This window comes from Lampris incognitus, chromosome 4 (assembly GCF_029633865.1).
Source record: "Lampris incognitus isolate fLamInc1 chromosome 4, fLamInc1.hap2, whole genome shotgun sequence".
In the NCBI taxonomy this organism is placed as follows: Eukaryota; Metazoa; Chordata; class Actinopteri; order Lampriformes; family Lampridae; genus Lampris; species Lampris incognitus.
Window position 1 is genome coordinate 55,973,146 of NC_079214.1, and position 15,650 is coordinate 55,988,795.

A 15,650-nucleotide genomic window follows, 5' to 3' on the forward strand; every position below is an offset into this window, starting at 1 on the left:
AAAATCTTTTGACAGTAAGCTTTAAGATGAAGTGATGTCTTAGAAGAACTCCTACCGCAATGACATTTGATCTGGTCGGAGCATAAATGACACCATAAATTACAAACACTACAGTTCACTCCTACGTAACGATCCCAGCTAACTGGAGCCACGCCGTCTTACCATCGGGTCTGCTGTTCATAGGGCAAGCTCAGACTGGGTTAGGCCCTCTTTTTCATCGCAGCCGAGGCCCAGGTGGAAGGAGCGACAACAAGAAAATTGAGTTTTGACAGTCCAGCTATCCAGGCACACTCTTCACCATTAGAAAACCTTGGACAAAAAAAAAAAAAGAAAGAAAGAAAAAAGGGGGAAATAAATGAATATTGGAATTAAGATATTCATGAAAACTAAAATGGGGAGAGGGAAACACAAAGAGCCTATCTTCGGCGGTGGCATGCTCTGCAAATGAAACCCTCCTCTTTTCTTTTAATCGGCTGCACTCCACCTTTCCATGTATCCTAGCAACAGCCATCTCTGCCTTCTGTCAGAGAGGCATTAATCACCGTGGAGCAAGTGTGTGGGTGAGAAGCTCCGTGCTTTGCACATCCACTAACCGGGATGTTAATTTCATTTGCGTCTCGGTGAACTTCATCTATTTCTACCGGCGCGCCAAAGGTTAGGACGCCTTCACAGACATGCATTAAAAACAGCACGTCCAAACAGCGTAACGTGACCGCCATTTTGGATGAGCCACACAATCAATGGAGGCTATGAATTTTTGGAGCTGCCACAAAAAAAGGAAGAAGGAAACAGGAAACTGCGCCCACAGGATGTTTAGTACAAACATTAAGAGATTTCTGAAGACTTTAGCACAATAAAACGATGGTGTCTATCATTAGTCAAACGCATCTGAATGAGAGGAAGAAGAAAAAGCCTTTGAATTCGACGAGGCCCGTGGAGGAGGTGTGTTCGGAGCAGAGATAAATTCTACCAAAAGAGCTATTGTTACATAAACAAGAGGAAGTAGGAGCAGCAGCAGCAGCAGTGCAGACATTATAAACCATACAGATGACAATGCAGCTGCCTCCTGTGTTTCCCAGCGGCCGCTGCATTTTGGGTCACATGTAAACAAAGACTACAGTGTCCATTTAACAACAAAACAGGCAGTGAGGGCAGCAACTGCGTATTTTACATTTTGGCATCAAAATCCCGTCACCAATTCAAACTGTATAGAGGGCCAAAAACTACAGAATTTGATAATAATCAACAATCATGCTCACGCCTTAAATAGCATAAAAACAACGATTAGATGGTAAAAAGGGTCCCCGTTATGGTACAGATTGTCAGAATAGGATAGATCAGTTTAGATTTTAACATGCCTATACGATGCCCTGTGCTTGACGTACGTCACTTAAATTGATAAACTAATAATTTTTTTTACTCCCTCCTTTGTTATCTAGCTGCTTGTCTTGTTTGCTGCAGAGCAGCAATCCAAGTTCACCCTTCCCTTGGTTCAAGCAGTTTAATTCAAATCAAGACTAAAAATAGATAATAAATAAATAAATATTTCTGTATACCATCACGTTTTTTTGTTTCCATGGGAATTGTGTTTCCGAGCTCTTACATGGTATGTTGATGCTTAGCCCGTCTTTTCCAAAATATTCCATGCATGACTTATACCCCTGTCACCCAAATAATAATGATAAAATCATCACCTCTCAGTATTCCTCTTCCTTGCGCTTCCCCTTTATTTGCCTGCTAGGCCCTACGACATCCTTAACACCCCCCACCCCCCCCACCCCGTCGTCTCCCATATCAATAAAGGCACAGACGACTGGACCCCCCCCCTTTTGATAACTATTAAACACGCATAGATGCAGGAGGATTAACCTCCCCTTATCCCTCCCCCCTCAATCGACACTTACCGTTTACACAGGATGGAGAGAAGGATGCTGTCCTTGCCTCAGCTCCTTCGCCTCCTAAAGGGCACACCTGACTCTCCGTCGCTGACTGTTTTCCAGTGAAATGACGGATGAGAATAAGCCCTGTTAAAAACAGCTTTCATAAAATGGCAGAGCCAGCATCCCCCATTTTGACTCAGTCTTGTCTCTCTGCGTTTGTTAGCGTGTTGTCTGTGAGCAAGCCAGCTGCTCTATGGGTCTGTGTGTTTATCTACTGCAGATCTCTAGTCCTACTGCTGTGTTATATTTTGCCTGACAACACTGAGGCGCCTGAGCATGCTCAGTTGGAGCAGGCAGCTTGGTCATGTGACCTGCAGCTGACTGCGCTGCTGCTGAGGCAGATAAAAGAAAATGGCTCCTCATATGTGTGCATGTATGGGCACCCATGCATGCATGCATGTGTGTGTGTGTGTGTGTGTGTGTGTGTGTGTGTGTGTGTATTTTCATCAGTGTCAAGTACAGTACAATTATGGTTGAGAGGCAAATGATTGTTTGGTAGCTGACAAATGTGTTGATGTCTCCTCCAATTCTTCTGTTATAAAAACCAAATAGAAGAGTTTGTGCTTAAGCTACTTCTTAAATCGCTACACTGAGTGCATATATACATACAGATAGATGCATGCATACATTTCTGATTAATGTATTATTGAAGGAACTGCAAGTCATAGCTTTGCGAGGCTCTACAGTGTGTTCCATAGTATATATGGCTGTACAGTGTATGTGAATCTATGACAAGATACTCATCAGTGGCTGGGATTTTGTGCTAATCAGTGTTTACTCTCATTATCGCCACAAATCATTTTAAGAACTCACCGAAAGAATAGGGGAGATTATTGGAGCGGCATTGGTTCCACTGCCTGTTCAGTACTACAGTCTGCAAGCGGAAGAAGAGAAAGAGAACATTTAACTTTTCCCTGATGCAATTTGGCAGGCAATGCAAAGGCCAGCTGAAGAGCAGTGACCCTGATAAAGATGTTTCAGCCTGAATACAAATAGGAGGGTGCTATTCTAAAGACATGTCATCGTTATATCATACTGTGTGTTCATTGGCCTTTAGGCAAATAGGTGTTCTGTGTGTGGAAATGTGGTGCACATCTTAACAAAGCAGTGTTTTTCATAGCTACAGTGGTAGAAATTAAAAATCATCCACCATCCTGCAGTTATCGTATACTAGCACCACTACAGCTGTTGTAACTTATTCTTGCTGGGAAAAAAAAGAAATTAAAGATCAAACTGGTTAGGTATAATATATAATAAAACTCCAATTCTTAAGAGTCCCTGTGGTCAGATCATCTTATAATGGGTGAAAATGGGGCAAAATGTTACCTTTCAGAGCACTTGTACTCTGCAGCAGAGGTGCAGTAATGCAATGAGCATGCACCAAAATATGGGACTTCTTCCATGGTTACACTCCAAATATTCCTCAGGAAAGACATAATTACTGGAAGTTCATCAATAAATGTGTTTAACATAAAGCAGGATATAGTAAGTCCAGATGTTTTCATATTATCACCCAATTTTAACTCACTGTAATTTAGTAAAAATCTTGTTCTCAACTGTTTTTGATGGTAGTTTCAGTTTTATCTCATTTTTTGGAAGACAGTTCTTCACTTTCACTGCTGCAGAATGAAAGGGACACTTGCTGAACACGCTGATCTCAAGGAAAGGGCCCTTTAACTTTGATGTGTATTCATTGAAGAAAACACTACTGATTATAATTTGTCACCCTGAACACAAGAATACATTGATCCTCCGCCTTTCTTTTTTTCTTTTGCATTGATTTCAAACTGACTGAGACAGACGAGCCGCTTGTATATGAGCTGCATATTTTGATGTCAAATTTGATTAACTGAACTTTCAAGCCGGTTCTTTTAATGTTTATCTGTATTGCTACAATGAGACAGTTACAGTTCTGGGATATTTCTGCTCGGCTAAAAGGGACTTCCATTCATATAACAGCTGACTGATGGTTGTGTTTTTCCTTTATATTTCACTCCACTTTGTATGTTTTCTCTTTTTTGAGAGTTGGGGTCAAGTACCATACAACTATTATTATTATCATTAATAATAATAATAATATTTTGTAAGTTATTTTAACAATATTATACATTGTAGTATTAGTAGTAGATTTTTTTTTCAGTGGCATAGATTGTCCTACCTAGTCCGTTTACATGTCCGGGATTTATCCAAGGATATTCTGAGGGTATCTTATACCTCGTGGCCCAGGGGTTAGGAGACATTAATGCTGACTGACAGCAAGGGGCTTGGCCAGCGGATGGGGTGATTGGAGGGCAGATTTGTCCCTCACCTGAGCAGGTGAGTCCATTGGCTTGGCGTTGTAGAGCAGAGTGCTGGATCCAGGCAGAGGCTGGCAGTGTCCAGCAAAACCGCAAACATGGGCAGTGGTAGCAGCAGCGCTAACACCTCCACCGCTGTAACCAGGTGAGAACACAGCAGGGGGTGCTAGGAAGGAGGGGTGGGGAGGAGGATAAATCATCTTGAGCATTACTCCCCACAAACACAGCGACAGAATTTATGAAGCAACTTTCTAAGTACCTTAACGGGTTGTTTTAAGTTGTCTAATCTTAGTGAGGCATTTAAATGAACGTACTTGAATGTTACAACTGCAGTAGACGCGCATGTCCGTTTAGGTGACGGGGTTAAGGTACATCTCCCAGACAGAGCTGATTATCACAAGGGTATTAATCATCATGGGGGGAATATACACTAATCAGCCACAACATTAAAACCACTGACAGGTAAGTGAATAACAAATAACATTGGTTATCTCATTACAATGGCACCTGTCAAGGGGTGGGATGTATTAGATAGCAAGTGAACAGTCAGCTCTTGAAATTGATGTATTGGAAGCAGGAAAAATGAGCAAGGGTAAAGATCTGAGTGACTTTGACAAGGGCCAAATAGTGATGGCTAGACGACTTGGTCAGAGCATCTCCAAAACGGCAGGTCTTGTGGGGGTGTTGTTGGTATGCAGTGGTCAGTACCTTACAAAAGTGGTCCAAGGAAGGATAACCGGTGAACCAGCAACAGGGTCATGGGCACCCATGGCTCACTGATGCACGTGGGGAGCAAAGGCTAGCCCGTCTGGTCCGATCCCACAGAAGAGCCAGTGTAGCTCAAATTGCTGAAAAAGTTAATGCTGGCTATGATAGACAGGTGTCAGAACACACAGTGCATTGCAGCTTGCTGCATAGCAGTAGACCCGTCAGAGTGCCCATGATGGCCTCTGTCTACCACCAAAAGCACCTACAATGGGCGTGTCAGCATGAGAACTGGACCATGGAAAAAGGTGGCCTGGTCTGATGAATCATGCTTTCTTTTACATCATGTGGACAGCCGGGTGCGTGTTCGTCATTTACCTGGGGAGGAGATAGGGGCAGTGTGACGCTCTGGGCAATGTTCTGCTGGGAAGCCTTGGATCCTGGCATTCATGTGGAAGTTTCCTTTGACACGTACCATCCACCTAAACATTGCTGCAGACCAGGTACACCCCTTCATGACAACTGTATTCCCTGATGGTACTGGCCTCTTTCAGCAGGATAATGCACCCTGCTACACAGCAAAAATTGGTCAGGAATGTTTTGAGGAACTTGACAAAGAGTTCAAGTTGTTGCCCTGACCTCCAAATTCCCCAGATCTCAATCTGACTGAACATCTGTGGGATGTGCTGGAGTAACAAGTTCGATCCATAGAGGCCCCACCTCACAACTTACAGAACTTAAAGGATCTGCTGCTAATATTTTGGTGCCAGATACCAGAGGACACCTTCAGAGGTCTTGTGGAGTCCATGCCTCGAAGGGTCAGGACTGTTTTGGTGGCACGAGGGGGACCTACACAATATTGGGCAGGTGGTTTTAATGTTTCGGCTGATCGGTGTATACGAATTCGGTTGTCTGCTGTACACTGTGCCGACTCTAACAGACATGTTATGAAGTCTACATTCTTTGTCTGTCCGTAGTCAAGTTTACACTACCATTTCCATGCCACGGCTGATAAACCCAGTGATGAAATCTATCGTAGTAAGAAAGCACAGCAATGCAGTCATCTACAGCAGACTGCCACGGGATCATTAGCATCTCATTAATTCTAAATTCTTTATACAATATTATGAATAATAATGAATGAAAATGGTAATAGTAGTAATTTTTCATTTGACAGTTTCATTAAATAAATAATAATAATGGATTACATTTATATAGCGCTTTATCTAGACAGCCAAAGCGCTTCATATTGAAAGGAGACTCACCTAAACCACCACCAATGTGCACGGCAGCCATTTTGTGCCAGAACGCTCGCCACACATCAGATTGAGGTGGAGAGGGAGGAATCATTGAGCGAAATCCATATGACAGCTGGTTCCGTTAAATATGCCCACTCCTAAAGAAAAACAAAGTAAGCAGGTAAACATTTTCTTAGGGATTTCACCTCATGAATGCCCTTGAAACAACAGCCGTGATTCACAGCAGTCACCTTGACCTTAGGGGCTCCTGTTCAAACACACAAAGCAAACTTTTTGTCATTCAAACTGTTATATTACCTTTGAACGCTAGAGGGGGCTGCTGTTCACAAGATTCAACTGCATAGTAAGTAAATCATGTTTGGGGCCTTCTTCGTGCCCACACCTCATTTTAACTCACCCATTATAGTAATTCACGTAGTCTTGAGCAGGATGGACAGGATTAGGAATCAGTATGGACGGTTTGGAGACAAAGCAAGAGAGGCAAGGTTGAGATGGTTTGGACATGTGTGGAGGAGAGGCGTGGGGTGCGGGGAGAGGGATGGTGAAGCTGGAGCAGCAAGGCAATAGGAAAAGAGGAAAGCCAAAGAGGAGGTTTATGGATGTGGTGAGGGGAGGACGTGCAGGTGGTGGCTGGCGTGGCAGAGGAAGATGCAAAGGACAGGAAGCGATGGAAACGCTTTGGCGACCCCTAACGGGGGGCAGCCGAAAGAAGAAGAGGAAGAAGAGCAAAAGATGTAGGCTTGAGCAGCTTCAAGAAAGTCTATCATTTTGGAGCGTCTGATATTTGCCGTACTCCCGAGAAACCATTACATGACAAGTAGTTGTGGCCAAGTTTTATCAGCCCCCCCCCCCAATACCCTGAAGATTTAATATTTTACTAGTTAGTATGTTTTCCTGCATCCGTTGCATCCAAACATTTTGGATATTTCCCGTGAAAGGGCTCCGCGGTGTACGTTACTCAAAAAAACTGTTAGACACGTAGATATAAAGTTGCATCAGCCACCATCCACTTCGATTAAATAATTTGATTTATTTTACATGTGCCTGGGAAATTCCTCTGCCTCATCCGCACAGTCACGTGTCAGACTCGGTGCTGCAAAAACGCGTTTCTGTTTGCTCATTGGACGCGCAAGCACACCACAGACGCTCCTTTTAACCTTCCGCGTTGGCTCTAACTATTACAATTTACTGATCTTCGAGACAACAACAAAAAAAATCCATAAATAAAAACTATACGGATTCGCACTGTCTTCATAAACCATAGATGGGTGTCAAACGACACGTTTCCCTTTATATCGACCTATATGGTGTCGGATGGATCTATCGTAGCATCCCATAAAAGTAGTTCCAGTAAGTGCGTGAGATCACCTTGGGCTGGTGGGTGCAACGGCAGTGCATCAGTCCGCAGTCGCTCAGCGTTGAAAGAAGGGTGAGTACCTCACACTCAAGTCTTGAGACTTGTCTTTCTGTCGATTACATAAATTCGCCCAATATTTTGTGGTACACTTGAGCTATCACCATTATGACTTCCTTGTTATTGCAACCAGTTTAACTTGTGACTTTCTCCAATTTAAGGAAATAACAGCCATGTCACCAGAGGACATCAGTAACTTCATTGGTGGCTTAGCTAGCTTAAACGCGTTGACTGGTGTGGTTGCCCGTTGCCCCACGCTACGAAATTTTGCCGAGTTTTTCGAAAATGGGTCCATGCTTGCGTGACTGTTAAACCACGTCGTAACGTGTCCGTTGGAGGAAATGGCAGATGAATAGGCTCGAGTTGGCTCTTCGGTCACGTAAACCGCATTCGTTGACCATGTCTTGCGTTTACGGCTTGGGTTCAAAATAGGTGCTTACTGTGTATTTGGACAGTATGTCAAATTGGAGATGATGGGATTCGCTGCCATGTCGGGGCACACGCGCTTCCTGTTCACCTCATGTCTTGAGTGTGGCGAGCGGAGCTCTTCCATTGGCTGCTCCTTCAGCTCAGGAAAATGTGACGCAGAGATGAGAACGTGACCTCTGCCGCATCCGCTGCGCTTTACCACCCTGATACGCATATTTGAGGCAAAAGTCAAAATCGTCGAAACATCCACTCTTTCTCTTTTTTAAAAAAAATACTTATTTAACTTGAACTTGATTAAGGTATAATCTTGGTCTCCGTCAGTATTGCCTAATTTGTGTTTTATACCATGTTATCTATAAAATGGTATAACCTGCTCGTCTGTGATTTATGATGTTTGGTTTTCTTGCCCTTTTGTACCTGTCTTAAGTGGAAGAGTACTGCTGGCGTCGTGTGTGGCTGCCGCTTCTCCCCCTCGTAGCCCCCTCCTTCCCATCTTCCCCTGTATGTCTGTGTTATGTTTATCTGTTGTCTTGTTCCACCCCGTTTATTGTAAAGCGACTTTGAGTGTTAGAAAAGTAAGTTTAATTTATTATTACCATGTTAACCATATGTGAACGCGTACTCTGCCCATACATCTTTACTGCAGTGTCCTGCTGCTGTGATTTCACACAGCCCCAATAAAGGATTGACCTTGTCGACACAGGTGGACATGGGCAGCCCGAGAGCCCTCATCCCTTTAGAATTCTTTCTGACGTCATGTCTACTCGCTCCCGATCTCTCTGATGAAACAGTGTGCTCCTTATTGTACATTCCGAAATGGTTGACTTGAGACTGGCTGCCATCATCTATGGTGAGGTTATGGTTGGAGCCTGATCTATAAATCAGTATGCCGATATTATCGGCAAACATGAGCTAATTGAAGCTAAATTGGTATCTGCATTTATAACTGCTGATAAATGACAATTTAAAAAAAAATACTTGGAATCCCACAAATCGCAACAGCCAGCTGACCCCAGCAGAGTAGACCACGGTGAAGTTAGTTTTAAGTTTGATATTTGACAGACGTCGACTCTGGATCTAGTGGCTCCCCCTGTGGTTAAGAGTGAGCGCTTGGAGGTGAGCTAACCATCCTCTTACTGCCAACACTGGGCGGCACTGAGTAAGACGAAGCCGCAGGACTGGGAGTGAGTCTGTGAATATCCGATTTAACTAACTTCACCAGTGTGCAGAGTAGCCTACGATGGAGGTCATCTGTGTTCATGGTAAGTTAATAATTGGCACGTGAAATACATTACTTAAATCAAATGTCTTTATTTCGGACATGCAAAATAAAAGGAAAAAAATGACCAAGCATAAATAAAACAAGTAATACAAATAAAACCAGAAGAATTCTCAATAAAGAATCCAACAAATAGTATATGTTCGAAAAGGAACAGGGGGAAGTTACTACTTATAATTTCCTGCCCCCTTGCTAATGCTCAATTAATAAACCTAAATAATAAACTTAGTTTTTCACACATCACAGTATGTCATTCTCAATATCTATCTCAGAATGACTTAATAAAAAAAGAATATGATTTATAAAAAAAAAACAACCTAACAGCTTCCACCATGAGTGTCATGGTAATGAGAGAAGCACAACCTTATCCCTGTACCTCTTTAAAACATTTGTATACCTCTTTTTGAATTGATTTAAACTCAAGCTTTCCTAGAGTTCTTCATCTAAACCATTCCACAAACTTGCCACACGATTTGAAATACACATACTTTTGCGATTGGTCCAAACTGTTTCTTGAATTCAGTTTTCCTCTTAAGTTTTACACCCCTCTCTGAGAACAGTTGTATAGATTATATCTTGCTTTGTACAGCATTGGTGCAGTCTTAAATTCTACCAGGTCCATGAACTTCATAGCCTGTGAATTTAAAAACACCCTACATAGTTTACTATCCTTACTGCTCTTTTTTTGTAGTACACATAACAATTGTAGGTTGTCCCCCATACCTCCACACCGTAATTCAAATATGGCAATACAAGTGAACAATACAGAATGTACAATGCCTTATGATCCAGAATGTGCCTTGCCTTTCCCAGAACTCCAATGTTCCTTGCCATTTTTGTTCTCATGAATCTTATGAGGTTTCCAGCAGATTTTATGGTCAGGTATCACACCCAGAAATTTATTTTCATATACTCTTTCAATGTTAATATTGCTGATCGTTACTTCTACTTGTCTATTTTACGATTTCCAAATAAAAAACGTAGCTTTGTTCAGATTTAATGATGATTTGTTTCTTTCAATAATAATAAATATCCCCCATCACTTTTCCTCTAAGCCTTAATAAACCAACATTCATTCATGTCAGCCATGCCCGGTTTTGCTGCAGTAACATTAAAGCCGATACCGTCAGTCAGACGTCAAAATTATGTTTAATGTTAGGGTAGTTGAGTGGTGTAGGCTAAGGTGCTGACAAACTTGATTGTAGGTTTATTTATGAAACAGTGTGGCAGTTCTAGCGAGTAAACGAACAACGATCCTGTCATTTCTCCCTCATTTCTTCTAAAAATTCTCTGGCAACATCGCTTACAGCCTCTTATAACACCGTCCATTGCTAAATTAGGTTACCCACATAGCTAGCTAAAGCCGTGTTTATCAGTGCAAGACCGCTAACATTAACAAGCAGTTAAACTGTAGCTTTTAGCTTGTTCTGCCTAAATGAAGCAATGGTACATATCGGCGACTCCCGTGTCTGTAGTTATAGTCGGTGCATTGGAAATTATTAAACCAGAGGGGACATGTAAATAAACGTGAGCTGAACAAGTATCTTACATGGCTTGTTTGCGAAACAAGGTTATCTAGCTTCTCTTCCAAACGTGTAGTGTGAAATCGCAAGTCCTCGGTGCAGACAGTCATGTAATATTAGATGCATTTGACAACAGCTTTTACTCTAGGTCATTATCACTTTACTTCATAGTTTAAGATGGGTCAGTGTTGGATACTATTTAATTAATTCTCCCCAGTTGTACCTGGCCAATCGCCCTACTCTCTGAGCCGTTCCGGTCGCTGTTCCACCCCCTCTGCCAATCCGGGAAGGGCTGCAGACTACCACATTCCTCCTCCGATACATGCGGAGTCACCAGCCACTTCTTTTTCACCTGACGGTGAGGAGTTTTGCCAGGGGGTCGTAAGCGTGTGGGAGGATCACGCTACTCTCCCTCCCCTCTGAACAGGCGCCCCGACCAACCAGAGGAGGCACCAGTGCAGCGACCAGGACACATACCCACATCCGGCTTCCAACCGGCAGACACGGCCAATTGTGTCTTTAGGGACGCCCAACCAAGCTGGAGGTAACACGGAGATTCGATCTGGCGATTCCTGTATTGGTAGGCAACGGAATAGACGGCTACGCTACCCAGGCGCCCCTGTTAGATACTATTTATTACAATAAAACAAGTTTATTTTTAAACTGCAGTATGTCTCGTGACCCTGAGAGCAGGATAAGCGGTTTGGCTAATGGATGTAATGTTATCATATTAAGAACTCTTGGATAACTACACATAAATGTTAGGGAACATCTTTGTATATGTTTCTGGGAGAGAAAAAAATGCATCGGCCATTTACCATTATCAGATTTTTAAATCCTCAGATATCAAAATCAGTATCGGTCTTAAAAATCCCATGGGCTCTAGTTATGGTTAAAAATGCATTTTGAATTTGAAGCACATCACTTGTCATTTACAAAAATATTCATTGGCATAATTGGTGATTGAAGTAACCATAGCCTAAATGCATTTCTTATGCTAAAGTCATTAAAGAAAAGTCCACAAAAGGGGGTCTAGATCTTGACCATGGTAGATGCAGTGAAGTGAGTGGCCTGCCTGGCTGTTTAGATTTTGCATTCTTCTCAAGTTTGAATAACTTGAGACACCGCTCAGTCAGCGTTATGCAACAGTCTGTGCTGTCCTTGCATGGACAAAATGAACGCCTTTTTGCCGGAGGCCCACTCGGGTCATTGTCATAGCATCTACTTTGGAGTTGTAGATTCAATATGTGCTTGTGGCATAGCTTAGTTGGGAGTTAAGGTATTTGGACAGTATGGCTTTTCTGAGAGATTTTGTAATATTATTCAGCCAGGGACCAAAATGAAGTACATGTAGTCTCAACTTGGACATAAGCTAAATAAAGACATTTCAGTGCACTATTCATAAGGAGTTTGAGCAGAAACTAATCTTTGACCCCTCTGGTCCACAGCCCACAATCTTAACAATTGTCACCTGTTTCCATGATGGTGAGATTGTGAATCATAGGTAGCATAATTAATGGGGACCTTGGTGTATGCTGTTAATCCAGAATTATTGCTCTGTTTTTATGACAGATGTAGTATTTTTGTTTGGAAGTTAATATCAAGTTGATGTCAAAAACCTAACATTGTCTTTACATCAAGCTCCAGCGTTCAACAGATGTTGAATTTTGACTGGATGTCAAAGTTTAATCCAGTGTGTATTTCATACATGTAACACTCGTTACATCGCTCATCTACGTGACCCCTTCAGTCTCAACTGACTACAGGTATCCCCACCCTTATAAACAATACAGTGGCATAACAACTGAAAACCATGATTGGTTTTATATGCACATTGTCGTGGCTATTAACTAGAGTGTACTATTCACAGAGGATTTGGTAAGTGTGCAATCACAGCCTTTTAAGATGGTGATAGATGTTCTCTAAGATCCCCCCCCCCCCGTTCAGAGATGGTCGTGCCCTCTGCACATAGATGGCCTCTTTGACGCCCTGTTCAAACCAGCATTCCTCCCTATCAAGGGTGTGCTCATCCTTGAAAGAGTGGTCATTAGCCTGTAGATGGGTGTAGACTGCTGAGTCCTGGCCTGACGCATTAGCTCTTCTGTGTTGTGCCAGTGTCTGTTTGGCTTCCACGATATACAAGTCACAGCAATCCTCCCAGCACTGAACAGCATACACTATATTGCTCTGCTTGTGCCAGGGGACCTGATCCTTTGGGTGGACCGGTTTCTGGTACAGCGTGTTTTGGGATTTGAAAGCAACTGAGATGCAGTGTTTGGAAAATATGCATCTCAGCTGTTCCAACACTCCCGCCACATACGGAATCACCACTGGTTTACGCTTGGACAGCTGTTGGCCTTCTCCTCTTCGGTCGGCTGGTGCACTCTTTGGGCATCTTCCTGGCTTTGACAAATGCTCAGTTAGGATAACTACACTTAATCAGGGCCTGTTTAACATGGGATTTCTCCCCTTCCTGCCCCCACAGTGGCCGAGGAGGATGACTAAAATCCGTGAAGATATTGGTCCATGTGAATTTTATCCTGAAGGAAAAATTTAAATAAATGTATTGGTGAGGGATGGCATGTTGACCAGGCTCTGGATGCTGTATAATAAACTGGTACGATAAACATGGGCCAATGCCACTTAACCTCTTGTGGCCAGGAATACTGAATACACAGTACACATTTTATTTTAATTGATATCTATTATATGGTTTCTAGAGGTCCCTTAAAAGATTACAATGCTACTATCACTAAATAATGTAACAAATGTAATGTCACAACCATTATCGTCACTAGATTTCAACCTAACTAAAATCAGTTTGAGGTTTCAATGAGATTCACCAGTCATTGAAATATCAAATCGTCAGAAAAGTGTTTAGTCATCAAAAGTCACAAAAACAGCTTAATGGTTTAGCACGCTACCTAGGAGGTCCCGCTCAACAGCCAACCCATCAGGGGCCAAGAATGGGTGGGTAGGCCATCACCTGTCTTGTTGAGAGCAACTTTGACACAAATGCAGAACACCAAAATGCAGAGCAAAGGCTCAACCTTAACTGCCTTGATGGCTATCTTAACCTGCCAGCTCAGGCAGATCCCTCTCAGAGGCAGCTGGCTGATCACCAACAACCAACATCTGCCAAAGCAGCCAGGGAAAAGATAGAGCTGACGTTAACTGTGTTGCCTTGGATCTAGGTGCAGGCTGGCAAAGCAACCCTATATTTATCTCATATTCAATAGCCCCAGGTTCACTACCAGGTGGGCTGCTGGCATGTGCCCCAGTAGCAACTTCACTGTCTGCACCATCAAGGACTCTGCACTGCCCATTATGGCAGCCAGACAAGCTTGGCACCTGTGTGGCTTGGCATTTTGTCTGACAGTTGCACTGTCATAGAGCACAAGTTGAGAAAGAAATTATGGGTGCAATGCCTGTGTCTCATGGAAGCCAAAATGAGTGGTCTGTAGAAGGCCAGTGGGGGTTATACAACTGTGCCAGGGCCATGAGATGGTCCAGTAGCTCACCTGGTAGAACATATCTAAGGTTGTGGCCCCAATGAAACGGCTAAAATTTGATCACACTTAGGAGCTCTGGGTGTATGTTAAACATATGTTGGATTATTGTTACCCCATGTCACGACCTGCGGTCATTACTCTATGTTAAACTGCCGATTACCCAAAGGCACATCTTAAAGTGGCAATTCAGGTTCTTACTCACACAGTGGTATTTGCTGTTCCATACTGTAGCTCAGGGGTGGACAACATGATGGGTCAGTGTGGGTACAGCTCTTTGTTCCAACCAAGCAGTTACGCACCTGATTGTATTAGTCAACCAATAATCTTTGCTAAGAACCTTGATTTGTAGACTCGGGTGTGTAACTGCTTGGTTAGAACAAAGACCTGCGCGCACACCGGCCCCTTACTGGATCATGTTGTCCATCCCTGCTGTAGATAATCCACATTTGACCTGTCAAGTCATTCCCTGTTGTGAAAATTAGTGCTTTATCAGAAGTCTGCTGCTCAAAAATGAATGAAGTGGATGGACCTGCAAACACAATTTTGGGATTCACCAGCCCAATGCCACTGTTGGCTTTTGACTGCTAAATCGGTTTAATCTCCTAGCAACTTTTGCTGGAAAGCAGACCGTTATTTAGTATACCTTTGTATCTATTTGGACTGGTAAATGATGAAAACAACTTGTGAATTCTTGGGTTAATGGATGAAAAGATCAGTTTTCTATTCTAAATCGAAGTTTTCTTGACCTGCTTCTGCGGCAAGACTGGGTTGACTGCAGCTGTGCTGGATGTTGGTGCATTAGGCTAGGGCTATGCCTTGTGCCAGCTGGCGCTCCTCCCATGCTGCCCCCGCCCCCAGCCCAACTGAGGATATTTGCTGACTAATGATAAGCAGTACGGTGACCCTATGTAGCTCAATGGATAAAGCAGTGGTGTGTAATCTTGTGTCATGGAGGCCCATGTGTATGCGGGTTTACATTCCAATCCGAAACTACACTGCCTCATTTCACTGATTAGTCTTTCCCTTTCTGGTTGAAGTTATTGGTGAAATCAAGTGGTATAGTTTGGGTTGGACTGAAACCTGCACACACACGGGCCTCAATGGCACATGTTTGTGTAGAAATGCAGAAAAATCATTATCATCCTAGGTAAGAATGATACTAGTCTCAAGGCTGAGTTACAGGCCTGCCTAATGAATTATACCATAATACATTCTAAGCATTGGATTTCTACAAACAGACTTGGCATGCTATGTGTTATTAATAGTCAAAGCTCTTTTTGGTCCGGGGCAGT

At 43.0% G+C, this 15,650-nt stretch overlaps 1 protein-coding gene across 4 annotated transcripts in view; it reads left to right on the plus strand.

Annotated features, from left to right (window-relative positions):
* Positions 1-7,579: 7,579 nt before the first annotated feature.
* The window catches only part of pkma (pyruvate kinase M1/2a), a 28,917-nt gene continuing 20,846 nt past the window's right edge, over positions 7,580-15,650 (plus strand). For all 4 annotated transcript variants that reach the window (XR_008810148.1, XM_056278289.1, XM_056278290.1 and 1 more), the window contains exon 1: positions 7,580-7,630. The gene's annotated coding sequence lies outside the window, so the exon portion shown is untranslated. The remainder of the gene's footprint in view (positions 7,631-15,650) is intronic.